This window comes from Heptranchias perlo, chromosome 17 (genome assembly GCF_035084215.1).
Source record: "Heptranchias perlo isolate sHepPer1 chromosome 17, sHepPer1.hap1, whole genome shotgun sequence".
NCBI lineage: Eukaryota > Metazoa > Chordata > Chondrichthyes > Hexanchiformes > Hexanchidae > Heptranchias > Heptranchias perlo.
In genome coordinates, this window is record NC_090341.1 from 59,966,380 (window position 1) to 59,993,355 (window position 26,976).

General features: G+C 48.5%; 1 protein-coding gene across 8 annotated transcripts in view; it reads left to right on the forward strand.

The window, feature by feature from the left end:
• LOC137334338 (methyl-CpG-binding domain protein 4-like) overlaps nt 1-26,976 on the forward strand; it is a 120,186-nt gene that overhangs the window by 72,766 nt on the left and 20,444 nt on the right. For 7 of the 8 annotated variants that reach the window (XM_067999038.1, XM_067999044.1, XM_067999043.1 and 4 more), the window contains exon 9: nt 14,384-14,443. The exons of the other annotated variant lie outside the window; for it this stretch is intronic. The gene's annotated coding sequence lies outside the window, so the exon portion shown is untranslated. The remainder of the gene's footprint in view (nt 1-14,383; nt 14,444-26,976) is intronic. 8 annotated transcript variants of the gene reach the window in all.

Consider the following 26,976-nt stretch of genomic DNA (forward strand, 5'->3'; position numbering starts at 1 on the left):
CAGATTGAATTCCATTTCCCACTTTTCTGCCCACCTGACTAGTCCATTGATATCTTCCTGCAGTCTCCAGCTTTCCTCCTCACTATCAACTGCATGGCCAATTTTTGTATCATCTGCAAACTTCTAAATCATGCCCCCTACATTTAAGTCCAAACCATGAATATATATCACAAAAAGCAAGGGACCTAATACTGAGCCCTGCGGAACCCCACTGGAAACAACCTCCCAATCACAAAAACACCCGTCAACCATTACCCTTTGCTTCCTGCCACTGAGCTAATTTTGGATCCAGCTTGCCACTCTCCCTTGGATCCCATGGGCTTGTATTTTTTTGACCAGTCTGCCATGTGGGACCTTGTCAAAAGCCTTGCTAAAGTCCATGTAGACTACATCAAACGCATTACCCTCATCGACCCTCCTTGTTACCTCCTCAAAATATTCAATCAAGTTAGTCAGACACCTTCCCTTAACAAATCCATGCTAACTGTCCTTGATTAATCCGTGCTGTTCTAAGTGACGGTTTATCCTCTCCCTCAGAATTGAGTCCAATAATTTGCCCACCGCCGAGGTTAGACTGACTGGCCTGTAATTACTTAGTCTATCCCTCGCTTCCCTTTTAAACAATGGTACAACATTAGCAGTCCTCCAATCCTCCAGCACCACGCCTGTATCCAGTGAGGATTGGAAAATGATGGTCAGAACCATTTATTTCCTCCCTTGCTTCTTTTAGCAGCCTGGTTTCCTCTGCCTTCCTAAGTCATTTACTAATTTTCTTTGATGATTTGGGTAAATAGGCTGGATCTTCTGATGCATGAGGTACTACTGCTGCATTTTTGAACTGCAAGACTCCCTTTGCAACTCTTTTCCCACACCACTGTTGGTGACAGCAGCTGTTCCATTAACAGTAACCAAACTGCTCAGCATAGGCTTTTCATTGGGCCTTCTAAAGGCAATTTTTGTTTTTGTATCTTCGCACTCTTCCTTGAGAGAATAGTGTGAAGTTGTTTAACAGTCTGAGAGGCCGTGACATGAACACTTCTTTCATGGCCATAACCATCTTAATACCAGCTATAGGGGGGGAATAGTCCTATACGACAGGAGAGTTTTCTGGGCTCTCACAACCCATACAATGAGGGTGGGTCACCCACACCCACCTGACTTGAGTATCTCACTGGATGTCAACCCAGAATTCAGAGCCGGAGCTCCAGTCTCCACGCACTGGGATTGTCCGGAGCTCCGGTCTCCACGCACTGGGATTGTCCGGAGCTCCGGTCTCCACGCACTGGGATTGTCCGGAGCTCCGGTCTCCACGCACTGGGATTGTCTGGAGCTCCGGTCTCCACTCGCTGGGACTGTCTGGAGCTCCTGTCTCCACTCGCCGGGACTGTCTGGAGCTCCGGTCTCCCCTCGCCGGGACTGTCTGGAGCTCCGGTCTCCCCTCGCCGGGACTGTCTGGAGCTCCGGTCTCCACTCGCTGGGACTGTCTGGAGCTCCGGTCTCCCCTCGCCGGGACTGTCTGGAGCTCCGGTCTCCCCTCGCCGGGACTGTCTGGAGCTCCGGTCTCCACTCGCCGGGACTGTCTGGAGCTCCGGTCTCCCCTCGCCGGGACTGTCTGGAGCTCCGGTCTCCACTCGCCGGGACTGTCTGGAGCTCCGGTCTCCCCTCGCTGGGACTGTCTGGAGCTCCAGTCTCCACTCACTGGGATTGTCCGGAGCTCCGGTCTCCACGCACTGGGATTGTCCGGAGCTCCGGTCTCCACGCACTGGGATTGTCCGGAGCTCCGGTCTCCACGCACCGGGACTGTCTGGATCTCCCGTCCAACGCACCGGGACTGTCTGGAACTCCGGTCCCCACTCGCCAGGACTGTCTGGAGCTCCCGTCCCCACTCGCCGGGACTGGATCTCCCGTCCCACGCACCGGGACTGTCTGGAACTCCGGTCCCCACTCGCCAGGACTGTCTGGAGTTCCCGTCCCCACTCGCCGGGACTGGATCTCCCGTCCCACGCACCGGGACTGTCTGGAACTCCGGTCCCCACTCGCCGGGACTGTCTGGAGCTCCCGTCCCCACTCGCCGGGACTGGATCTCCCGTCCCACGCACCGGGACTGTCTGGAGCTCCCGTCCCACTCGCCGGGACTGTCTGGAGGTCTGGTCTCCACTCGCCGGGACTGTCTGGAGGTCTGGTCTCCACTCGCCGGGACTGTCTGGAGCTCCCGTCCCACTCGCTGGGACTGTCTGGAGGTCTGGTCTCCACATGCCGGGACTGTCTGGAGTGAGGGTTTGAACCCTGCACCTTCCGACTCAGAGGTGGGAATGTCAAAGGCTCACTCCTTCTAAAGATAGTGATTGATTTGCAGGAGGAAGAGGAGTTGAGGCAGAGGGAATAAAGGGATTATGCACTTACATCTCGGGCAGCTCATGCCCATTCAGCTTTGTCTTCAGACTTCGGCAGACCTACTTGTGGATGTCCAAGGATATATGTCTTCACTCACTGTCACAAGAAAGGTTGTCACAGAGTTACGGTATTGGTCAAGCCTGAGCTTCATTTTAAATATACCACACAGGTAGCCATGCCTGTTGCTTTGTAGGTTACCAGTGTTCTAATATTTTTTGTGGGGATTATATCTTTCCAAGTCACCACTGGTGTCATTGTCGCTTTAATTAGCCTTCCACATAATTCAAGGGACTGAAACCTTGTTTGCCAGGGAAAACACTTCAATCACATTGCCCTCAGAAAGAAGGCAAGAGCAGCAGAGGGTGCAGCACTTTTTCCGAAAGTGCAGGGTCTCATAGCTATCAGTACCCTTAACAATGAACCCATGACATGTATAAACAGAAAAGGCTTCCATTCCTTATGTGTGCTGGTGGTGCGAGACCACAGGAGCAGGATGGTACAAGTTACTGAGTGATACGCGACAGTAGCCACATTGCCTTCATTTTGCTGCAGTCCGTCAAGCTCCTATTTGAAGGAGCAGGGACACTGAATGGCTGACTGCCAGGGGACAATGGCTACCCACTGGAGTCCTGCCTGTTGACACCTTTGAGGTGGAACACAGACACAGCAAAGTTTCCACTCAAATTCTGGGAGAACATACAATTGGCTGAAGCAAAGATTCAATGTTTGGACAGCCCAGATACTGCTCTACAGCCCTGGCAAGCTATCAAAGGTTATCTGTCTGCGATATATTACCGAATATTGCTATCCAGATAAGAGAATCCATTCATCAAGAGGAGGAAGCTAAGCCTGAAAATTGTACAGGAAGCAGAGGAGGAGGTAGAAGAAATGTTTGAAGGCAATGTGAACCAGGAAGACCTATGCATCAGTCACTGAGTTACACTAAGATCTGTAATGTTCCCCTACTAGAACAGTCCTGTAGTCTTCATATAATACACTGGCTCCACGCACAGCATGATCTGCCTAATACCACTGCCTCCAATATCTTGCCTCTCTAACCCCCCACCTGCCCCTTTTGAGAATAAAGCTATGCACCTCATTCCAAAGAAGGTCCAAGCTGCTTATTTCCCTTCTATAGTTCTGCCTGTGAGCTTTTACTGTTTGCTTCTTTGCTGCTTGCCCGCTACATAATCTTGTGCTCCTTCCAAGTTCTACCTCAGTGTGAGGAGTGGATGTAGTGACAGCCTGCTGCTCCCCAACGAGGCCGCTTGACATGGCTGTAGCGCTGATCTTCTGTGCTAAGTCGGCCCTTCAGCAGGCTGGGTGCTCTGGTCCAGTACTTGCCACTTCTTCAGTCCTCTGAGGGGTTTGACTGGGATGGGCAGATGTGAGATGTAGCTGCTGATCCATATCTCCTGCAATGCCGCAGCTGCTGGGTATGCGGATCTGTGTGAGAACAGACCGTTGGACACTATTTGAGAGCTGATCCCCTGGCCTTCCCAAGTGGGATCTGAACACCGTCTGTAAGTTGGAGCACAAAGCCTCAATAGCTGCAGTCACAGAGTTCATTAAGAACAACTGCATCTGTGCTGTGGACCTCTGTTACAGCACTTCTGTCATGCATATACTATGGACACATTCAATTTGAGTTGTCACACCTGGGGCAAGCTTACCTGGGCACACCCTCAGGCATGAGAATTTCTGCTCCCATGACAACAACAACTTGCATCTGTCTTGCACCTTTAACATAGTAAAATGTCCAAAAAGCTTTACAGGAGTGATTATCAAACAAAATTATGACACCGAGCCACATAAGGAGATATTCAGATAGGTAACCAAAAATTTGGTCAAAGAAGTAGGATTTAAGGAGCGTCTTAAAGGAGGAGAGAGAGGCAGAGAGGTTTGTGAGGGGGAATTCCAGTGTTTAGGCAGCTGAAGGCATGGCCGCCAAAGGTGGAACAAAGAAAATCGGAGATGCACAAGAGGCCACAATAGGACGTTTGGATGTGGGATACAGCATTCATTCTGTGCATCACCTCCTGTCATGCTCTCTGCCCACTCTTACATCTCCCCTAGATATGTGTTATATTTAGCTCAATGGTAGCAGTTATCCTTGAGTCAGCAGGTTGTGGGGCTCAAGCCTCACTGTGCACATAATTCAGGCTGACCATGTAGTGCTCAGTTGCATTGTTGGAGGTACCATCTTTCTAATGAGCTGTTAAACTGAGGCCCTGTCTGTTCATAAATAAAAACAGAAAATGCTGGAAATGCTGAACAATTCAGGCAGCATCTATGGAGAAAGAAACAGAGTTAACATTTCAGGTCGATGACCCTTCGTCAGAACCCTGTCTGTTCAGGTAGATGTAAATGATTCAATGGCCGAAGAAGAGCAGGGAGTTCTCCGGGTGTCCTGGTCAACATTCATCCCTTAGCCAACACCACCAGAAACAAACTCATTCACTAGATATCTCAATTATTCTTGGAATGTGGGTGACACAGGCTTAAGGGGCTGAATGACCTACACCTGTTACTATGCCCCTATGACTAGCAAGGCAGCATTTAATGCCCATCCCTAATTGTCTTAAGGACATTAGGATTCAACTATATAACATGGGACTGGAGTCACATGTAGGCCAGGTCAGGATTGGCAGGTTCCTTTCCCAAAAGAGTTTTTACAACAATCCAGTAGCTTTCATGGTCAATTTTTCTGATGCCAGCCAACAAATTAGCAGATTTATTGAATTCAGTTCCTCATTGCCATGGTGGGATTTGAACTCATGACCCCTAAGCCGGCAGTTCATTACCACCACCACTAAGCAACCATACTCTATTTGTAGGACCTTGCTGTATGTGAATTGGTTGCCACATGTGCCTACATAATAACATGACTACACTTTAGAAATGTAATTCATTGGCTGGGAAGTGCTTTGGGGCATCCTGAACATGTGATAAGATTCTGTATCAGTGCAAGTTTGTATTTTCTTTATCTTTCACTGTTGCACTTTGTCCAATAGAACATCCAACAAATCTCCATTGAAGGGGGCAGTTCCACCCCCCCCCCCGCCCCGCCCAACCATGTGAGTGTCCATTCCTCCTGGTCCACACAGCCACAACAAACATCAATGTTTAACCCTTTAAGAGCTACTGCTCTCCTCATTCCCACTCATTTCGTTCATTGCACTCCCTACTCTTGTGAGAAATGTGTATTATTTAAATGAGCTGACCATTCTGAATTTGGAAAATTCAGCTTCCCTCCTCCCCGTGTACAAGACATTGCATCACACGTCAACCCTAGCTCCTTTTCCCCAGGACCTTGGAATCAGCAGCGTAGAACATCAAGGTGCTGCGATGTGTACATCCTTCCACCAAGCTGAACATATGTCCAGTGTATAGATGATGGTGAAACTCTATGACTTGGGACAACAGCTGCTGGAAGCTAGTTATGACCACTTGTCGTCTCTCCTGGGCTCTACCTACCTTGGTTGAGTTGTAAAGAAGCAAGCAGAATTGTACCTCTGGGCGTCCAACTGGTAGAAGCACCATTCGATGTGATGTGATGTGATGTGCATCCATGCTGCGGTTAGGAGGATGGTGGCAATGGGCTCAGTTAAGCTGCTCAGCATTCTGCTCATTAGGAGCTCCTGGTACCTTCCACCCACATGCCCAGGGCTTAAGCCCGAGCTTGTCAGCTGCCTAATGAACTATCCTACTTGAGGGAGTGGGTATGTAGGGTCTCTTTGAAGTCAAGTGGCTCCAAGATCACATACCTGGTGACAGAAATTCAGAACTAAATCAACACTCTGTGGCAGTTTCGGGAATCCAACACCTGAATCAGGCAGATCCACAGCATTCTGGGCACTGTTGATGACTAACCAGCCAGTCTGGTTCACAGAAGGAATCTGGAATGGTTGACCTGTCAATGGGGACTGGGGTCCTTCCTACTCAGTTCCACATAACCCACAGGTCAGTGCCCTAACAGCTAAGCTGTTCCTAGCTGGACTAGCTTACCATTGCTCTTTACCGATAACCTGCATGGTTTTAGCTGGTTAAATTCCATCAGTATCCCTGTGCTCACTTGACAGCCAGCACCTAAGTTTTCTAGACTGTGTCCCTATAGGGAGAGAGTGTGGACTGTGAAACTCTACATGTGTAGATTTCTCAGTAGCTTAGTACAGAGACTGTTTAACATGGTGACGAGTTTCTGCATGTTTCAGACACTCAACGGATGAAACAAAATTCAGATTCTTTTGAGGAACACAGTTGAATTGTTTATTTTTCCTGATGGGCCAACATCTCAACAGAAGGCAGGGTTAGGTAGTGATGCCAGGAACCTCCTGAGCGAGTGATCATATATCAGCAACTATGTTAACGGCTAGGGACCTGATTGTGGATGTCCTTGAGAGGTACCCTGATTGAAGATCTCAGTATGGATGCCATCATTTGATGCCATTGTGTAGGACCAGTACCTCAAAATGTTCAGTTTGAAATGCAGACTGGAGAGGAGATGGAAACATGTCAGTGTACATGAGGTCATTGAACAAAAGCATGGGTAGTATGTGCATTTAGCTGGATGCTGCATCAGCAAACATCCTCAGTCTACCTCGGTGGTACCACCATAGGAGCATAAGGACTTCTAAAGGGCTGACCTCTCTTCTGAAACCTGAAATACCAATGCTTCAATGGTAAAAAATCTGAGACTGGGCTTTTCCTTTCCCAGGAACTGATTTGTGCCCTTAACTTACAGGAATCACGTGGAATGGTCAATGTGCATCGCTTATATTTCCAAGATTATCAAGTAGTTGATGGGCCTATCGACCCAGATACAAATGAGGCCTCAGTTGTGACTTTGATCATTCCTTTCTGAGCTTCATCAATTATGTACCATTGGCTGGGGATTCAGAGGGGCACAGGAATTGATCATTTAGTTGTGAGTAGATCAGCTCTTCCTTTGCTTTTCAATTGCAGTATTCAGTATTTCTGGAAAGCTTCGGACCACTGGCCAGTTCCCTTCTTGGTCAGAAAGACTGCCCTTAGCTGCCTTGGACAAGATAGTGCACTCATTTTAAAGGGTGACTACCAGGTTGGAACAGCTGATGGTATCTGTGCTATGAATAATTGAGTCAAGACACATTGCTGCAGGAAGGATAGTGGCAGCCACGAGTCCTGGGACTGGGCTTGTGTGACCACAGACAGGACAGACCTAAGAGTAGACAGTGTGACCAATGGCTTCCTTACCTATGCAGCTGAAATCACAAACAAACTGAAGCTAGAGGCTGCGAGCAGCATCTTGTTGTAACGTAACTACAAAGGTAAGGAGAGCAAAAGCAAAGGGCCTTTAAGGTAGTATTTGAAGCCTCTGGAGCTATAAAGAACTGCTGGAATGTCAGATTATGATATAGCACATGGAGAGTGATTATGGAGATGAAGCGAGAGCAGAGAGCTGCATTTATCTGCAATGGTGAGCAATTTCACAAAAATGATTCAAAATTGTTTTTCCATTGATTAAAATTGGTTGTCATTTGTGATCAAAAAGATTTCTCTGAGCTAGTGGCAATGAATGTCAAGTCTGGTGGCCTTCAATAAACCCATTAGGGTATTTACGGGATCTGCAAAGAGCACAATACAGAGGTTCCATCTGACCCAATGAGAAAAAGAAAGAAAGCCTTGCATTTATATAGCACCTTTCACAACCTCAGGACGTCCCAATGCTCTTTACAGCCAATGAAATACTTTTGAAGTGTACTCACTGTTCTAATGTGGAAACACAACAGCCAATTTGCACACAACAAGCTCCCACAAACAGCAATGTGATAATGACCAGATAATCCGTTTTTTGTGATCTTGTTTGAGGGATAAATATTATCCAGGAGTACTGTGTACAGTTTTGATGATCTTACCGAAGGAAGGATATACTTGCCTTACAGGCGGTGCAACGAAGGTTCACTAGATTAATTCCTGGGATGAGCAGGTTGTCCTATGAGGAGAGGTTGAGTAGAATGGGCCTATACTCTCTGGAGTTTAGAAGAATGAGAGGTGATCTCATTGAAACATATAAGATTCTAAGAGGGCTTGACAGGGTAGATGCTGAGAGGTTGTTTCCCCTGGCTGGAGAGTCTAGAACTAGGGGGCATAGTCTCAGGATAAGGGGTCGGCCATTTAAGATTGAGATGAGGAGAAATTTCTTCACTCAGAGGGTTGTGAATCTTTGGAATTCTTGACCCCAGGGGGCTGTGGATGCTGAGTCATTGAATATATTCAAGGCTGAGATGGATAGATTTTTGGACTCTAGGGGAATCAAGGGATATGGGGATCAGGTGGGAAAATGAAGTTGAGGTCGAAGATCATCCATGATCAGCCAGGAGCAGGCTCGAGGGGCTGTATGGCCTACTCCTGCTCCTAATTATGTTTCTTATGTTGCTTGGGACAGAAGAAGATATAATTGGGACAGAGATCGGACATTCGGACAGAACAAGATATAAATGATAGTTTTTTATGTTTCTGGGATTTTTCAGGTCAAATGTTGCTAATTGTTCTGTTTTCAGTTCCGTAATGTTCCAGTCCTGATTACACTGTTTGCGTGGGGCTCTGCACCTGGCACTGAAATGGTTTGAGGATTAGGGTCTCCATTGAGCCCCACTGGTCTTTATTTTTCCGTGTAGATATAAGGAGAATGATTGTTCAAAAATTTATCTCAGCATTAAATTTTTTGCAAAGCAACAAACCATCAAGAAGAAGAAACTTTACAAGAATGTACAGGGAAGGAGTGCCTTCAGACTATGAGTAAATAAACCAAAAAATGCTGCATGGGTAACTAACTAAAGAATTGAAGTGGTTAAATAGTGAGATTTTTCTTCAGAATGAACAGGAGTAATTGACATTTGCCCAAAAAAAATCCGAGGACAGAAACATTTCACGCAGCCTTTCTCTCTGTGATCGTTCGTGTGGCGGAGCAGGACATCCCCCTAGCACTGATCCTGATGAAGTTTCTCAAGGCTCCTCTTGTGAACATTTGTGATTGGAGGTCTCATTTGGGGATGGGAAATGGCACCCAGAAGCTTAAAAGGCCTGGCATCAACACAGATGTTTTTTACCTGAAGCAGGATTGCAAACCTTTACAACATGTCTGAGCTAAGCTGCAGAGCACAGGACCTCCCGAGTCTTCAGAGGCAGCATTGGAAGTTGAGCCGACTCAAACAAGGCAGAGAAGGGACAGTTTTGGACTAAACAGAGAAGCCTATCAATGGAAGGAGATGGCAAGGCAGCCCATGGCAACTACGTGACCCCAAACAGAGCAGCTCAATGCTGCAAGTAGTTTAATGACCTTACCAGGTCAGGCAAGGTAAGAGGGGCCAACCACACCTTCAAAGAATGCAAAGAACTAAGTCTGCCTGCCTCTTACAACAACTCCTTCCCACTGCAAGAGATTACCATTAATGCCCTGGAGGTACTGAGCCGGAGTGTATTACAGAGCACCCCCGACTGATCCAGGCATCAGTAGTGCGTCTTCAGAATTCCACTGGTGTGCTCCACGATGACACTGGTGGCAGAACGGATCGGGTTATACTGGTGCTTGCCTGAGGCCTCATCAGCCATGGCTGTAGGGGGTAACCTTCATCCACCAGGAGCCACCCATTGACCAGCCTTTCTCGGTGAAAGTGATGGCATGTTGGGCCACCTTCAAAATGAAGACATCGTGAAAGAAAACATTCACTCACACAGCATGGTGCTGCTGGTCAGATCTGAGCTGGGACTGAGCGAGTGGAATCCTTTCCTGTTGACGCATGTGATGGGAGTGATGATGGGTCATGTACAGCCACTGGGTGCAGTCTGTGCCTCCTGGTACTTTGAGGAGTCCTGCCACTCGGTAAAATTTCATAGCCCTCTGGTGCTGCTGCTGGCTGCCCGTGGGGATGTGGCAGTTACCGGCTGGCTCTAGCAAACAATACAACATGTGACTTGCTTTTTGCAGCCATCCACAACTGATTGACAAAGGCTACTGATGCTCTCAGTGACAGCCTGGATTCAACAGCAGCATAAAAGCTCAAGGAGGTGGTGACCTTCATGAAGTACAGTCCCAGCAATCACTACTCCTGGAGCTAGGAATGCCTTGATCACTATATTCTGGGGTGGGGGCACTGGCGGGTGGATACTGTGCACCTCGCACACAGCTAGTCCTCTGCAATAAACAAAAATTTGAGGATTCTGAATGGTGAGGTTCATACAGCAATGGGACATGGGTCTGTGCCTGTGACTGTCCCACACAGTGATGGGACGCGGGCCTGTACCTGTGATTGTCCCACACGGTGATGGGACGCGGGTCTGTACCTGTGATTGTCCCACACAGTGATGGGACGCGGGCCTGTACCTGTGATTGTCCCACACAGTGATGGGACGCGGGCCTGTACCTGTGATTGTCCCACACGGTGATGGGACGCGGGCCTGTACCTGTGATTGTCCCACACGGTGATGGGACGTGGGTCTGTGCCTGTGACTGTCCCACACAGTGATGGGACGTGGGTCTGTGCCTGTGACTGTCCCACACAGTGATGGGACGTGGGTCTGTGCCTGTGACTGTCCCACACAGTGATGGGACATGGGTCTGTACCTGTGACTGTCCCACACAGTGATGGGACGTGGGCCTGTGCCTGTGACTGTCCCACACAGTGATGGGACGTGGGTCTGTACCTGTGATTGTCCCACACAGTGATGGGACGTGGGTCTGTACCTGTGATTGTCCCAAACAGTGATGGGACGTGGGTCTGTGCCTGTGACTGTCCCACACAGTGATGGGACGTGGGTCTGTGCCTGTGACTGTCCCACACAGCGATGGGACGTGGGCCTGTACCTGTCAGTGTCCCACACAGTGATGGGACGTGGGTCTGTACCTGTGACTGTCCCATACAGTGATGGGACGTGGGTCTGTACCTGTGATTGTCCCACACAGTGATGGGACGTGGGTCTGTACCTGTGACTGTCCCACACAGTGATGGGACGTGGGCCTGTACCTGTGACTGTCCCACACAGTGATGGGACGTGGGCCTGTACCTGTGACTGTCCCACACAGTGATGGGACGTGGGCCTGTACCTGTCATTGTCCCACACAGTGATGGGACATGGGTCTGTACCTGTGACTGTCCCACACAGTGATGGGACGTGGGCCTGTACCTGTCATTGTCCCACACAGTGATGGGACGTGGGTCTGTACCTGTGACTGTCCCACACAGTGATGGGACGTGGGTCTGTACCTGTGACTGTCCCACACAGTGATGGGACGTGGGTCTGTACCTGTGACTGTCCCATACAGTGATGGGACGTGGGTCTGTACCTGTGACTGTCCCACACAGTGATGGAACGTGGGTCTGTACCTGTGACTGTCCCACACAGCGATGGGACGTGGGTCTGTACCTGTGACTGTCCCACACAGTGATGGGACGTGGGTCTGTACCTGTGACTGTCCCACACAGTGATGGGACATGGGTCTGTGCCTGTGACTGTCCCACACAGTGATGGGACGTGGGTCTGTACGTTTGATTGTCCCACACAGTGATGGGACGTGGGTCTGTACCTGTGACTGTCCCACACAGTGATGGGACATGGGTCTGTGCCTGTGACTGTCCCACACAGTGATGGGACGTGGGTCTGTACGTTTGATTGTCCCACACAGTGATGGGACGTGGGCCTGTACGTTTGATTGTCCCACACAGTGATGGGACGTGGGCCTGTACGTTTGATTGTCCCACACAGTGATGGGACGTGGGCCTGGACGTTTGATTGTCCCACACAGTGATGGGACGTGGGTCTGTACCTGTGACTGTCCCACACAGTGATGGGACGTGGGTCTGTACCTGTGATTGTCCCACACAGTGATGGGACGTGGGTCTGTACCTGTGATTGTTCCACACAGTGACGGGACGTGGGTCTGTACGTTTGATTGTCCCACACAGTGATGGGACGTGGGCCTGTACCTGTGACGTTCCATACAGTGATGGGATGTGTGTCCATGTCAGTATTCTCCACACGCTGAAGGGTCAACTTCAATTATGGGCTCAAGTGTCTGAAATGGGGCTTGAATCCATGATCTTCTGACTCCGAGGCGAGAGAGCTGCCACGAATCCAAGGTTGACATAACATTAGCTCATCTGTGGGGAATGTACAAGGAGAGTCGAGACAAGTGGGGTTAGAAGGCTGGAATAATTGGACCGGGTTCAGTCTGCTTTTTAAAGTCATACATTGTGTTTTTATTTTTATTTATTTCTGTCATAAGTTCCAATGTCCACATTTATAATATAAATTGCCTACATATGTTGTCATGTTGTAATTGCACTCCCCTGCAGCAAGATGTAATTACAGAGTGATACGTTTATAGGCAGTTTACATTATAAATGTGCATATTGAAATCTATTAAGGAAAAAATTGACAGGACGTGCGTACAGAATGTAAGGCTTTTAATACATAGATAGATGATACTGCCTTGTTAAACATTGCAGAGGGACTGCTATCCTTTATGAAGCGGATTTTATAAGTTTGTAGAAGACTGGAAGAGAGCTCACACAGTGGGAGCACGGATCAGCAATTTGGGCATGGATGCCAGTGCCATGTCTTAAAAATCTTCTGCAATATAAAAAAAATTCACCTAACCCCTCCGTTTACTTATGCCCTCTGGTTACCTTCTCACCAACTAATGTAAATAGTTTTTCCTGTTCACCCTTTCAAAACCCCTCATAATTTTAAATGCCTCCATCAGATCTCCTTTTAATCTTCCTTGTTATATGGAAAAGCGTCCCAGTTTCTCTAGTCTCTCCTCATAACTGAAGCCTCTCGTCCTTAGTATCATCCTAGTAAATCTCTTCCTGCATTCTCTCCATGGGGGAATGGGACTAACTGGATAGCTCTTACAAAAAGCTGGCATGAGCTCGATGGGCTGAATGGCCTTCTGTGCTGTAATGATTCTATGCCCTTCACATCCTTCCTAAAGGAGGGCGACCAACAGTGGACACAATGTGGCCTACCCAATGACTTGTATAGACGCTTGGGTGTCAAACTTTCAACAGCTGAACACTGTATCGGCTGTAGGAGAATGCTGCTCATAACAGTGATCTGTGGTGTACCAGAGGAGAGCCCTGCTGTAGTTGCAGGCCCTTGCACGTGCAAAATATAGAGGAAAACAAGGGTTTCCTGCCCTCATCAGCGGGCGTTGCACTGAGCACGAGTGAAGAGGAGCAAGTGGAGGTGGCAGCAGGGGAACAGGTTCCTGCTGGTTGAAGAGACAGCCCAAATTCTTCCTCAGCTGCCAGTCTAGGAATTGTATCTGAGGGCCTGGATATGGAAGGAGGATGCTGTCTGAATCAATACATTTCAGCCATTTGAGAAAATGCAAAGCATCCTTGTGGAGGAGTCCACTTGCTGCATGTTTGCAGTGGTGCACGAATCCCGTACAGAACTGCAAGTCACCATGGAATGCAGGGCTAACCCACAGCCACCTGTAACAGAGCCCCTGGTGACAGATCCTAAGTCCAGTTGCAGTTTCTCCTGGATTCTCTGAATAGAGCTATTGAAACCTTGAGGTCCAGTATACAGATGCCTCATGTTTAGATTCTATGTTGGGAGGTTGGGTTGAGAGAACCTTGATGCAGGGTTTGTCATAATTCATTGCTGGCCAATGGCCTGTTCCCACACCGATCTTGGACATACTGAGAGTGCCCAGCATTAGAAACATGGCAAGAGTGGGCATAGATGAGGCAGCTGTCTTTCAGGATGATACCACATCCATCCTACTCAGCCTCCACTCTCAAATGACGATAAGAAGTGCCATACAGTGAGCAGGACCAGACGTGCACTGCTCCATCAGGCATGGCACTTATTCCTTTCACTGGAGGATCGCAGGGATAATAAATATTAATCTCACGTACACACATCACTTAGTGAAATAAGTTGGTTGCACTTTATTTCAAATTTTTCCACAGAGTTCATTAATTTCTCTTCATTTCAGGCATCCTGCCCTGCAGTATGACGATGATGATCTTACAGTCGGATAAGGAAACCCAACAGGGTAGGTAACCTTTCTTTCGGTGCTTAAAGTGAGGAGTGTTTCTGTTACCTGCCTTGTCTGAATGCTATTTTCTGATGCTTGCAACCTCATAGAGTGAGGTAAAGGTTTTTTACAGAAGTCAGATTCAGTGCTCTGAACATGGGAACATTCCAAGGAATGTTACCATCTTTGGCAAGGGACCGAGAGCTGAAAAGTTTTGGCTGTGATGTACCCAACTTCACAATCTGTACCTGCAATGCAATACAGATCGGCAACATTTTACCCCACGGGGAAGCTACTGAATGGACTGAACAATGATTATCTTTTAAGGGTTCTGGGGGAAAAGGGAGCAAAATAAAATGGCAATTGATCAGATAGGGTGGAACAGCAGGGTTTAGTTGTATTTGCCATTTTCAGGGGGGAGAAATGACTCGTCAAATCGGGGTCCATACCTGACTCTTCATATTAATAATCAATTCATAGCCCAACTGGGTACATGTGCCACACTCTCTGTGATGAGGGTCGAATTTGTCCGCGGTGTTCCAGGTTGATCAGTCCATGTATTGGCAAACTCTGAACCCCTGACCAACTGGGGCACTTAACATAAAATTTGAATGCTGGCAGTAAAAATTCAGTCAGAATTGTTCATTAGTCAGCAAGTTTCCTGCTGCTGCGGTCATGATTGGCCCGTATGGCTGGCTGCAATTCAGTAGCAGGTGCTGAGTGTCCCACAGTGAGAAGAAAGCTCCCGAGAGCCAGATTGCAGTCAGGCAGAAACCTGTGGCTATGTTTGCTAAGCAACAGACAGGGGCGATACAACACAAAATGGCTAGGCGATTATTTAGGATCTGATTTGATGAAGTACAGTTTGAATTAATTGCTGAACAGGCCTCTGACAATGTAACAGCATTACCGGCGGAGCATAGCGGAACGGGAAGGGGCCTCGAGACCAGAGGTACCAGCGGGGCGGAGCAGAACGGGAATGGGCCCGGAAAGAGCAGGGGAAGAGGCCTCGAGACCAGAGGTACTGGCGGGGGCGGAGTGGGGCGGGAACGGGAACAGGCCCGGAAAGAGCAGGGGAAGGGGCCTTGAGACCAGAGGTACTGGCTGGGCGGAGTGGGGCGGGAACGGGCGGAGTGGGGCGGGAACGGGCGGAGTGGGGCGGGAACGGGCGGAGTGGGGCGGGAACGGGCGGAGTGGGGCGGGAACGGGCGGAGTGGGGCGGGAACGGGCGGAGTGGGGCGGGAACGGGCGGGAACGGCGAACCAAGATCGAAAACAACAGCAACAAAAATCAAGGAGTGATGTCACACGACAGCGGGTAATTGATTGGTTGGTGAGTATTATTGATTTTTTTTCTCTAAACTAGGGCATTGGTTTACACTAAGAGATGGGAAATTAAAAAAGGGTCGATTAATCGGGGTAAGTAAACAGTAAGTTAATTAATAATAACAGTATTGTAAGTCTTCAGTTTATTTCTGTTAAGTTGAGTATTGATCTAATAAATCGAGGCACGGCACCTCAGACCCGTCGAATGCACATCCTGTGCCATCTGGGAACTCCAGGACGCTTCCAGTGTCCTGGACAACCACAGGCTGAGAGCTACGTGGATAGCACGTTTCAGGAGGTCGTCACCCCGCAGCTTAAGAGAGTGCAGGCAGAGAAGGACTGGGTGACCGCCAGACAGACAAGGAGGACCAGGCAGGAAGTGCAGGAGACCCTTTCTAACCAGTATTCAATTCTGAATACTAGTGGGGGAGAGGTTTCATCTGGGAGTGCAGCCAGAGCCAAGTCCACAGCACCATAGATGGCTCAGCTGTACAGGGTGGGGAGGAGAAAGGTCAGGAGAGTGATTGTGATTGGGGATTCTATAGCTGGGGAACAGACAGGCGTGTCTGCAGCCGCAGACGTGATTCCAGGATGGTATGTTGCCTCCCTGGTGCCAGGGTCAAGGATGTCACTGAGCATCTGGAGAACATTCTGAAGGGGGAGGGTGAACAGTCAGAGGTCGTGGTCTATATCAGTATCAACGACGTAGGTAGAAAGAGGAATGAGGTCCTGCAGGCAAAGTTTAAGGAGTTAGGAAAGAGATTAATAAGCGGGACCTCAAAGGTAATAATCTCCAGATTACTCAGTGCCACGCGCTAGTGAGTATAGAAGTAGGAGAATAGAACAGATGAATGCGTGGCTGGAGAGATGGTGCAGGAGGGAGGGCTTTAGATTCCTGGGGCATTGGGACCGGTTCTGGGGGAGGTGGGACCTGTACAGGCTGGACGGGTTGCACCTCAAGAGAGTTGGGACCAATGTCCTTGCGGGGAGGTTCAGTAGTGCTGTGGGGGGGGGTTTAAACTAATTTGGCAGTGGGATGGGCACCAGGATGCAACATTGGAAAGGAGAAACAAGGGGCACAAAGGATTGGGAGAGACAGAAAGCACTAGAGTAAAAAATAGTAGGGAATTAGGTGGGATCAGATTAAGAGAGCATACGAGAAGGTCCAAGATAGGTTTACAGTCCATGTGTGTAAACGTACGATGCGTGGTAAATAAGGTTGGTGAGCTGCAGGCGCAAATAGCCACATGGGAATATGATGTTGTGGTGATAATGGAGGCCTGGCTCAAAAAAGGGCAAGATTGGGTACTAAATATTCCTGGATACAAGGGGGCCGATTTTAGCACCCGCTCTCGGGTGCGTTCTCGGCGGGGGGGCCTCGAAAATCCCGAAATGGAGGAGCGGGACCGGATCGCGCCTCGATCCCGCCCACTTCCGGGTTCCGCGCTGACGTGCGGGCGTGCGCGCGCAGCCCCCGCTGGTGGGAATCCCGCAGGCAATTAAAGCCAGCGGGATGCCACTTGAGTGTATTTACTTTGCTTGTTCAGGTCATTAACTGACCTGATTAAGGGACTGTGTGTGATTTTGGATAAACATGGGACTGTTTCACACACTGGGGGAAACACTCCCAGTTGAAATGGACGTGTTGCAGCCGTCAGCCTGTGGCAGCTGCAAAGGTCCATTTGACAGGTTGGGGGGGGGGGAGACCCTCACCCATTGCAGGAGGCCGCTCTGTCACTTGGGACAAAGTTTGGCCTCCACCACCCTCCTCCTGATGGTCAAAGTCACCAACCTGCACACTTACCCCGGGGTCCAGAGACATTTACCTACCTTACGGACCCCCTCGGATGTACATCTTCCGGATGGGGGCCGTCGTAGCTGCAGTCATGACCTCCTCGGAGGGCGAACAGCATCACCAGCCTCGCCGGCCACGCCGTCAACCTCTGACACGTGGAGCTCCACAACACAGTGCTGTGACACATCCACCTGTACAGCAGGAGGGAGGGCTACCGCAGAGAGAGATGCGTCGCAGAGGGCACCACCCTCGCCACAGGGTCCACAGACCGAGGCTCAGCTTCCTGGACTTCTCTGAGCAGCAGTGCACACGGAGGCTCAGAGTCACTCGACATGTAGTCATGGACATCTGCAGCCTCTTTCATGCCGAGCTGCGCCTGGCTGGCCCGTGCACCATCTTCCTACCTGTCGCTGTCAAAGTCACCACTGCCCTCCCGAACTTCTGCTCCACAGCCTTCCAGGCTGCAACCGGGGACATCCCCGATGTCTCTCAGTCGTCTGCGCAGAAGAGCCCTGCAAATACACCTACACCCACTCTGCAGTGACACACTGGGTAGCATCAGTAGTGGGTCTTCATAGGGATACCCAGGAGCGGGCATTATTCCACAAACCGGACAGGATTCATGAAGACATGGCAGTATTGGTGCCAATATAATGTATGATGTGAGTTGTTCTTTAAGTCAATAGATGTAAGAACCATGACAAACCCTCAAACACCCTTGTGCATCCCCTTCATGCTCACGACACGTTTGTCTTACGCTGCCTACTGCACATATGTGATGCATGCCCTGTGGCTGCAGCACAGGTGGTGGCAGGTTGAGTGAGGCTGGCCGTGAAAGAGATGCACGAGAGGGTGAGTATGAGAGAGAGCCATGAGATTGTATGAGGATTGGGTTGAGTGGTAGTGGCGGGGTGAGTACTCGCGAGGTGAGTTGGTGCAGGTAGGATGAGGATGAGGTTTGAGTGGGTATGAGGGGTGATGTGACAGAGTAGTGTTGGCAGTGCTGAAGGAGATGTGGGGTGGGGGCAGTGTTGTGGCAGACGGAGTGTAGGGGAATGAGTAAGTGTTCTCACTGTGGCTGACCTACTGAGGTCATTGGAGCGCCTCCTGCACTGTATGCAGGTGGGCGATATGTTGGTGGTGCTGGTGACCTCCTCTGCCACCTCGAGCCAGGCCTTCCTGGTGGCAGAGGCAGGCCGCTTCCTCCCGCCCGCCGGGTGGAAGATCTCTGTCCTCCCCCTCCTCCTCACCCCATCTGATGATACCTGGGGTGAGGCATCATTAAACTGGGAGCAGCCTTCCCCCTGGGCTGCTCCATGCTGTAATTTTTGCTGTTTGTGGCAGCATCTGTCAGTGGAGGACTGCCCCTTTAAATAGAGCTCCTCCAGCTGACAGATCTTACTGCGCATGCGCAGCCCGCCCGACGCGCAGATCAGCATCGGGGAACCCGGAGGAGCAGGTAAGTGGATCCAATTAGTGTGTTGCCTGCTACCATCGCGCGGGCAACCCACTAATTTTACCGGGCGCGTTTTCAACGCTCCCGCTGGCCCACCCGCCCAGAACCCGCACCCCTGGTAAAATCGGGCCCAAGGTGTTCAGGAAAGATAGGGAAGGAAAGAAAGGAGGTGGCGGGGGGGGGGGGTGGGCGGCAGTACTGATTAAGGAGAATATTGCAGTGCTGGAGAGAGAGGATGTCCTGGAGGGGTCAAGGACAGAATCTATTTGGTTAGAGTTAAGAAACAAAAGAGGTGCCATTACATTACTGGGGGTATTCTATGGGCCACCAAATAGTGGGGAGGATATAGAGGAGTAAATTTGCAGAGAAATTACAGAGGTGCAAAAGCCATAAAGTAGTGATAATGGGGGACTTCAGCTATCCTAATATAGACTGGGATAACAATAATAATATAAAGGGCAAAGAGGGGGAGGACTTTTTGAAATGTGTTCAGGAGAACTTTCTTGACCAGTACGTTTCCAGCCCAACAAGGAAGGAGGCATTGTTGCATCTGGTTCTGGGGAATGAGGTGGAGCAAGTGTCAGTGCGGGAACATTTAGGGAACAGTGATCATAGAAACATAGAAAATAGGAGCACGAGTAGGCCATTCGGCCCTTCGAGCCTGCTCTGACATTTAATATGATCATGGCTGATCCTCAATCTCAATACCATATTCCCGCTCTCTCCCCATACCCCTTGATGCCTTTTGTGTCTAGAAATCTATCAGTGACTTGGCCTCCACTGCCTTCTGTGGTAGAGAATTCCACAGGTTCACCACCCTCTGAGTGAAGAAATTTCTCCTCATCTCAGTCCTAAATGTCCTACCCCGTATCCTGAGACTGTGACCCCTCGTTCTGGACCCCCCCCAGCCAGGGGAAACATCCTCCCTGCATCCAGTCTGTCTAGCCCTGTCAGAATTTTATATGTTTCAATGAGATCCCCTCTCATTCTTCTAAACTCGAGTGAATACAGGCTGAGTCGACCCAACCTCCCCTCGTATGACAGTCCTGCCATCCCAGGAATCAGTCTGGTGAACCTTTGCTGCACTCCCTCTATGGCAAGTATATCCTTTCTTAGGTAAGGAGACCAAAACTGCACACAATACTCCAGGTGTGGTCTCACCAAGCCCTGTAAAACTGCAGTAAGACATCCTTGCTCCTGTACTCAAATCCTCTTGCAATGAAGGCCAACATACCATTTGCCTTCCTAACCGCTTGCTGCACCTGCATGTTTGCTTTCAGTGACTAACATAAAAGGGAATCCAAAAGTCTTCTATAGGCATGTAAACAGTAAATGGATGGTAAGAGGAGGGGTGGGGCCGATCAGGGACCATAAAGGAGATCTACTCATGGAGGCAGAGGGGATGGCCGAGGTACTAAATGAGTACTTTGCATCTGTCTTTACCAAGGAAGAAGATGCTGCCAAAGTCTCAGTAAAAAAGGAGGTAGTTGACATACTGGATGGGCTAAAAAAAAGAGGAGGTACCAGAAAGATTAGCTGTACTTAAAGTAGATAAGTCACCCGCTCCGGATGGGATGCATCCTAGGTTGCTGAGGGAAGTAAGGGTGGAATTTGCGGAGGTCCTGGCCATAATCATCCAAACATCCGTAGATATGGGGGTGGTGCCAGAGGACTGGAGAATTGCAAATGTTACACCCTTGTTCAAAAAAGGGTGTAAGGATAAACCCAGCAACTATAGGCCAGTCAGTTTAACCTCAATGGTGGGGAAACATTTAGAAACAATAATCCGGAACAAAATTAACAGTCACTTGGACACGTGTAGATTAATTAAGGAAAGCCAACATGGATTTGTTGAAGGCAAATCGTGTTTATCTAACTTGATAGAATTTTTTGATGAGGTAACAGAGGGGGTCGATGAGGGCAATGCAATTGATGTGGTGTATATGGACTTTCAAAAGGCGTTTGATAAAGTGCCACAAAATAGGCTTGTCATCAAAGTTGAAGCCCATGGAATAAAAGGGGCAGTGGCAGCATGGATACGAATTTGGCTAAGTGACAGGAAACAGAGAGTAGTGGTGAACGGTTGTTTTTCAGACTGGAGGGAGGTGTACAGTGGTGTTCCCCAGAGGTCGGTTCTAGGACCATTGCTTTTCTTGATGTTTATTAATGACTTGGACTTGGATATACAGGGCACAGTTTTAAAATTTGCAGATGACACATAACTTGGAAGTGTAGTGAACAGTGAGGAGGATAGTGATAGACTTCAAGAGGACATAGACTGGCTGGTAGAATGGGCGGACACGTAGCAGATGAAATTTAATTCAGAAAAGTGTGAAGTGATACATTTTGGCAGGAAGAACGAGGAAAGGCAATATAAACTAAAGGGTGCAATTCTAAAAGGGGTGCAGGAACAGAGAGATCTGGGGATATATGTGCACAAATCGTTGAAGGTGGCAGGGCAGGTTGAGAAAGCGGTTAAGAAAGCATTCAGGATCCTGGGCTTTATAAATAGGCCTTAAAGAGGGTGCAGAGGAGATTTATTGGAATGATTCCAGGGATGAGGGACTTTTAGTTAAATGGATAGACTGGAGAAGCTGGGGTTCTCCTTAGAACAGAGAAGGTTGAGAGGAGATTTGATCGAGGTATTCAAAATCATGAAGGGTATGGACAGAGTAGATAGAGAGAAACTGTTCCCATTCTCTAAATTAAGAGTAATTTAAAGGAGTAAACTCCTTAAATGGAGTAACTATCGAGCTCAAGGCAAGTCATGGCAGCAGAGCTCGTACCCGTGATATGCTCCTCCTGCAATATGTGGGAAGTCATGGACAATACCAGTGTCCCTGGCGACCATATGTGCAGGAAGTGTGTCCAGCTGCAGCTACTGGCTAACCGTCTTTCGGAGCTGGAGCTGCGGGTGGATTCACTGTGGAGCATCCGCGATGCTGAGATTATCGTGGATAGCACGTTCAGTGAGGTGGTCACACCGCAGGTAAAGATTACGCAGGCAGAAAGGAAATGGGTGACCGCCAGGCAGAGTAAAAGGACTAGGCAGGTAGAGCAGGAGTCCCCTGGGGCCATCTCACTCTCAAACAGATATTCCACTTTGGATATTTTTGGGGGAGATGGCTTATCAGGGGAAAGCAGCAAGAGCCAAGACCGTGGCACCACGAGTGGCTCAGCTGCACAGGAGGGAAGGAAAAAGAATGGGAGAGCAAATTTGATAGGGGATTCCATCGTAAGGGGAACAGATAGGCGTTTCTGCGGCCGCAGATGTGACTCCAGGACGGTATGTTGCCTCCCTGGTGCTAGGGTCAAGGATGTCACGGAGTGGCTGCAGGACATTCTGAAGGGGGAGGGTGAACAGCCAGAGGTCGTGATCCATATCGATACCAACGACATCGGTAAAAAAAGGGATGAGGTCCTGCAAGCAGAATATAGGAAGTTAGGAAATAAATTAAAAAGCAGGACCTCTAAGGTAGTAATCCCAGGATTACTCCCAGTGCCACGTGCTAGTGAGAGCAGAAATAGGAGAATAGACCAGATGAATGCGTGGCTTGAGAGATGGTGTAGGAGGGAGGGGTATAAATTCCTGAGGCATTGGGACCGATTCTGGGAAAGGCGGGACCTGTACAAGCTGGACGGGTTGCACCCAAGCAGAACCGTGACCAATATCCTCGCGGAGGCATTTGCCCGTTCTGTTGGGGAGGGTTTAAACTAGTATGGCAGGGGGATGGGAACCAAAGGGCAGGTACGGATAGGACAAATTCAGACCAGGAAACGGGAAGTAGAAAAGCAGTTAGTGACATAGTTAGCAACTCAGAAAGGCAAAGGAAGCAAAGGTTAAATAGTGTTCAGCACAGGAATTTGATGGGGTTAAAGGGTATATACTTCAATGCAAGGAGTATTACAAACAAAGCAGATGAGCTAAGGGCACAGATAGACACGTGGCAGCATGATATCATTGCTATAACGGAAACCTGGCTTAAAGAGGGGGATAACTGGCAGTTCAATATCCCTGGATATAGAGTTTTCAGGCAGGATAGAGTGGGTGATAAAAAAGGAGGGGGGGTAGCATTATTGGTTAAAGAATCAATTACAGTTGTGAGAAGGGATGATATGCTAAATGAATCATCAATCGAGGCCATATCGGTTGAGTAAGAAATAAAAAGGGGCAGACACACTACTAGGAGTGTACTATAGACCCCCGAATAGTGAAAGGGAGATAGAAGAACAAATATGGAGGCAAATTTCTGAGTGCAAAAATAAGAGGGCAATAATAGTAGGGGACTTCAACTACCCGAACATCAACTGGGATTCAAACAGTGTGAGGGGCACAGAGGGCGCAAAATTCTTCATCGGTGTCCAGGAGAACTTTTTTAGCCAGTGCGTGACAAGCCCAACAAGAGGGGATGCAATTCTAGATTTAGTCCTGGGAAATGAAGATGGGCAAGTGGGTGAAGTGACAGTGGGTGACCATATTGGGGATAGTGACCACAATTCAATTAGTTTTAGCATTATTATGGAAAAAGACAGAGTTAAATCAGGAGTAAATGTTTTAAATTGGGGGAAGGCAAATTTTACAGAACTAAGAGATGATTTGGCAGAAGTGGACTGGACACAACTACTTGAGGAGAAATCAGTGGCGAGCCAGTGGGAGGCACTAAAAAGTGAAATTCTATGGGAACAATGCAGACACGTCCCCTCAAAGAAAAAGGCTGGCACTGCCAAATCTAGAGCCTCCTGGTTGTCTAGAAGTATACGGGGCAAGATAAAGCAGAAAAAGAAAGCTTATGACTGTCACAGAAAACTAAATACTGCAGAAAGCCTAGAGGAGTATAGAAAGTACAGGGATGACGTAAAAAAGGAAATAAGGAAAGCAAAGAGAAGGCATGAAAAAATATTAGCTAGTAAGATTAAAGAAAACCTAAAGATGTTTTATCAGTACATTAAGAACAAGAGGATAGCTAAGGAAAAGGTGGGACCTATCAGCGATGATGAGGGTAACTTGTGTGTGGAAGCAGAGGATGTGGATAGGGTTTTAAATGAATATTTTGTCTCCGTATTCACAAAGGAAAGGGATGATCCAGACGTAGTAGTTGAAGAGGAGAGGTGTGAAATATTGGATAAGGTAAACATAATGAGAGAGGAAGTACTAGAGGGACTGGAATCCTTGAAAGTTGATAAGTCACCAGGGCCGGATGGATTGTTTCCTAGGCTATTGAAGGAAGCCAGGGAGGAAATAGCGGATGCTCTGAGGATCATTTTCCAATCCTCACTAGATACAGGGAAGTACCAGAGGACTGGAAGACTGCAAAACGTAGTACCATTGTTTAAAACGGGTACGAGGGAAAGGCTGAACAATTATAGGCCGGTCAGTCTTACCTCGGTGGTGGGTAAACTATTAGAATCAATACTGAGAGATAGGATAAACTGTCACTTGGAAAGGCATGGTTTAATCAGGGATAGTCAGCATGGATTTGTTCAGGGAAGGTCATGCCTTACAAATCTGATTAAATTCTTTGAGGAAGTGACAAGGAGGATTGATGAGGGTAGTGCAGTGGATGTTGTCTTCATGGATTTTAGTAATGCATTTGACAAGGTCCCACATGGCAGACTGGTCAGAAAGGTAAAAGCCCATGGGATACAGGGAAATGTGGCGAATTGGATCCAAAATTGGCTCAGTAACAGGAAACAAAGGGTAAAAGTCGATGGATGTCTTTGCGAATGGAAATCCATTTCCAGTGGTGTGCCACAGGGCTCAGTGTTGGGCCTCTTGCTGTTTATGGTATATATTAATGATTTAGACTTGAATGTGGGGGGCATGATTGGCAAATTTGCAGATGACACAAAAATTGGCCGTGTAGTTGACAGTGAAGAGGATAGCTGTGGACTCCAAGAAGATATCAATGGGTTGGTGGAGTGGGCGGAAAAGTGGCAAATAGAGTTCAACCCGGAGAAGTGTGAGGTAATGCACTTAGGGAGGGCAAACAGTAAAAGGGAATACGCAGTAAACGGGAATATATTGAGAGGGGTCGAGGAAGTGAGAGACCTTGGAGTACATGTGCACAGGTCCCTGAAGGTGGCAGTACAGGTAGATAAGGTTGTGAAGAAGGCATACGGAATGCTCTCCATTATTAGCCGAGGTATAGAATACAAAAGCAGGGATGTAATGATGGAACTGTATAAAACCCTGGTAAGGCCACAGCTGGAGTATTGTGCACAGTTCTGGTCACCACATTACAGGAAGGACGTAATTGCTCTGGAGAGAGTGCAGAGAAGATTTACAAGAATGTTGCCAGGGCTTGAAAATTGCAGCTACGAGGAGAGATTGGATAGGCTGGGATTGTTTTCCTTGGAGCAGAGGAGGCTGAGGGGAGACTTGATTGAGGTGTACAAAATTATGAGGGGCCCAGATAGAGTAGACAGGAAGTACCTGTTTCCCCTAGCGGAGAGTTCAAGAACTAGAGGACATAGATTTAAGCTGATTGGCGGAAGGATTAGAGGGGACATGAGGAAAAACTTTTTTATCCAGAGGGTGGTGGGTGTATGGAATTTGCTGCCCGAATTGGTGGTAGAGGCAGGGACCCTAAACTCTTTTAAAAAGTACCTGGACCTGCACCTAAAGTGCTGTAAGCTGCAGAGCTACGGACCGGGTGCTGGAAGGTGGGATTAGAATGGGCACCTGGTTGTTCTTCGAGCCGGCGCGGACACGATGGGCCGAATGGCCCCCTTCTGTGCTGTATCTTTTCTATGGTTCTATGGTGGAATGGTCAAGAACCAGAGGACATAGATTTACGGTGATTGACAAAAGAACCAAAGGCGACATGAGGAAAAGCTTTTTACACAGCGAGTGGTTATGATCTGGAATGCACTGCCCGAGGGGGTGGTGGAGGCAGATTCAATTGTGGCCTTCAAAAGGGAACTGGATAAGTACTTGAAGGGAAAAATTTGCAGGGCTATGGGGAAAGGGCAGGGGAGTGGATCTAGCTGGCTTGCTCTTGCAGAGAGCCAGTATGTACTCAATGGGCTGAATGGCCTTCTTCCGAGCTGTAACCATTATATGATTCTATGATCAGAGAGAAGCAGTTGTTGAAAGTCCATGAATTCTCCACAGTTTTCTGACAGAGCAATTAATATGATTGCACATTATATTGACACAGGGGAGGCTGATCCAATTACCTTAATCCTTTCATAGAATCATAGAAATGGGGCATTCGGCCCATCGAGTCCATGCCGGCACTATGCAAGAACAATCTAGCTAGTCCCACTCCCCCGCCCTATTCCCGTAGCCCTGCAAATTTTTTCCTTTCAAGTACCTCTCCGGTTCCTTTTTAGCCACGAATGAATTTGCCTCCACCACCCCCTCGGGCAGTGCATTCCATAACCACTCGCTGTGTAAAAAGTTTTTCCTCATGTCGCCTTTGGTTCTTTTGCCAATCACCATAAACCTATGTTCTCTGGTTGTTGACCATTCCACCAATGGGAACAGATTCTCTCTATCCTGTCTAGACCCTTCATGATTTGAATACCTCGATCAAATCTCCTCTCAACCTTCTCTGTTCCAAGGAGAACAACCCCAGCTTCTCCAGTCTATCCACATAACTAAAGTCCCTCATCCCTGGAATCATTCTGGTGAATATTTTCTGCACCCTCTCTAAGGCCTTCACATCTTTCTAAAGGGCAGTGCCCAGAACTGGACACAATACTCCAGTTGTGGTCAAACCAGTGTTTTATGAAGGTTCATCATGATTTCCTTGCTTTTGTACTCTATGCCTTTATTTAAAAAGACCCTGTATACTTTTTTAACCGCTTTCTCAACCTGCCCTGCCACCTTCAACAATTTGTGCACATGTACCCCCAGATCTCTCTGTTCCTGTTCCCCTTTTGAAGTTATGCCCTTTAGTTTATATTACCCCCTTTATTCCATGTGCTTCAATCTTAATGACAAGCCTACCATGCGGCACTTTATCAAACA